We start from the raw sequence: 2,500 nt of genomic DNA on the forward strand, positions 1-2,500 counted from the left end.
TATAACTCGACTAATAATCGTCACAAAATTATAAACTTGGTACCTACGGATAGCCCTGGGCCCAACCTAATACAGGATGTCCATAACTATGCGCTAATTAAATAATTAATGGGTATTAAGGTCGGTCTTAGTAAATTGCTATATAAAGTCTAAGACCAGAACCAGTATTTTAAATTTATTTTATAACTCGGCTCCTAATTGTCACAAAATTTAAAAATTGGTACCTATGGATAGCCCTCGGCCCTACCTAATACACCGTGTCCATAACAATGTGGTAATTAAATATTTACTGGGCGTTAGGGTCGGTCTTAGTAAATTGCTATATAAAGTCTATATAAAATTTTACGAATTTAAAAAAAAAATTCCTACCGTCAAAAATAGCGACGCCTAGACCACCACACCTGTTCTGACGTTAAATCCTACTTGCACACACGTGTGGGAATAGATTAGATATCATCTAGAGATAGAATTCCTAATTATTTAATTAAAATAGAGACTCTAGATTTAATAGTTGTGTCATAGTTACATTAAGTCGAATTAGCGAAGCGGAGGCGGGAACTAGATTCTAGATCTAACACTTCGATTGCGATGAAAAAAAAATAGCTTTATTTTAAGGCCGACAAGGCAAATACGGTTTAATTAATATTAAAGAAATAAGTCCGAACACCTACCTTAAGCGAATCATCTACACAACACATGACTAGAAATAATACACGTCCACACGAAGAGCGATTGAAACGGTGACTGCAACGGTGAAAACTTGTACGACGGAAACATGGCGCCTAGGTTATGCCTACTTCCGGTCTGATGAAAATTTTTAATTCATTTTAAATTTTGCGCTCTATTTCGTCCGCGCTTGTCCACTTAAACTCTACAGAAAAGATAGTCTATATAAAAATAATTCCTAGAAGACAATTTTATGAGAGATCACCCACATTTATTTACCCTGCCTGTCTACCTTAGGGTTAGAGTTTGAATTTTTCTAGATTCAAGCCAAATATGCCGTGTCGATTAAACGACGACGTACATAACAGAGCGAAGACAATGAATGGTTCCTTAATTAACTATAATTACGGTCCTAATACAACTACAATTCACCATAGTACTAATATGTATGTGTATTGTTGTTTTGGGAGTTCTGTCATTACATTTTAAATTATAAAAAAAACGGGTTTACGATACACTTCATTACGCCGCCGATCGTGGTTTTAGATTTAAATTTGGTCGGATTCGGTTTATTATTAATTTATATAATACTTTATACATACTTTAATTCATTAAATACATTTATCTATGTATTTATTTCATTAGTTAAGTATTTGTTTAACTAAAAATTATCAATTTAAGGCATAACAATTACAGAAAACGATTGTATTTGAGATAAGTCTTATCGAACCATTTAGTAGCTGGGTCGGTTTATTATTAATTTATCTAATACTTTATACATACTTTCACTCATTAATTACATGTATATATGCATTCATTAAATCATTTAAGTATTTATTTCATCAAAAAGTATCGATTGAAGGCATAACACTGATAGAAAACGATTGTATTTGAGATAAGTCTTATCGAACCATTTAGTAGCTGGTTCGCGGGTCGGTTTTATTCCTTAACTCTAGATTTAAGTCTATCGTGTTTAATTTCAATTTAATTTATCACAACTTTTAGATTTTGTACTAGATTAAGCTACATTGAAGCTTATTTTTCACTATTTAATCAATAGAGGATATTATATAATATTTTTAAGTCTAATATTACGCAGCCGTTTGTTAAATCTAGTTTTACAACGACGACTCGCGCGATTTCGGTTTGGTTTTAAAACTTAAGTTCATTGATTCTTAAAATATATATTCCAGTTAGAATAGAACTGAATACGTACCACATGATGTATACACACGTTTGGGTTATTTATTTATTTTAAATTTAGTTTATTATGACCGATCGTAATTAACTTTGGCGATACCGGGCTGATATGTCTTATCGACCGGAAAACTACTGTCCCTTCGGTCGACTAGTTGGTCTTAGACGGCATTACCGAGGTTTGAAAACTCTTACACCGTGTTTTTATTTTCACATAGATCCTATATTTTGATACCAGTCATTCGTTTAAGTTTAAATTAGAAAACGTGAAATGTAGTTTATTGGAAACACTAATGTTTTTAATTTTGTACAAAATAAATTTTTATTCGTTTCAGGTAAACGGCGGGATGAGAAAAATCTGCTTTCTACAACACATACATTGGTTAAGAATATAAAGTGAAATATAGTTGTACAAACACCGTCTCTACTTAGCAGCTTAGCCTCTACGGCAATGCCGCGTCTTTACACTGGGCGAGCTTGAGACTGGAAAACTCTCGATCACTCTACGCGGGAATGCCGCTAAGTCGAGGCGGTCTGATCGGCAACCCATCAAACTTCAGCTCATCTATTTTTTTTTTATTTTTCACAATTTTTTTAAAATTCGGGTAAACGGCGGGATGAACTCAACCAAATTTTT

Source organism: Physella acuta, unplaced genomic scaffold, assembly GCF_028476545.2.
Source record: "Physella acuta isolate Inbredline_101_S28 unplaced genomic scaffold, ASM2847654v3 ptg002766l, whole genome shotgun sequence".
Lineage (NCBI taxonomy): Eukaryota > Metazoa > Mollusca > Gastropoda > Physidae > Physella > Physella acuta.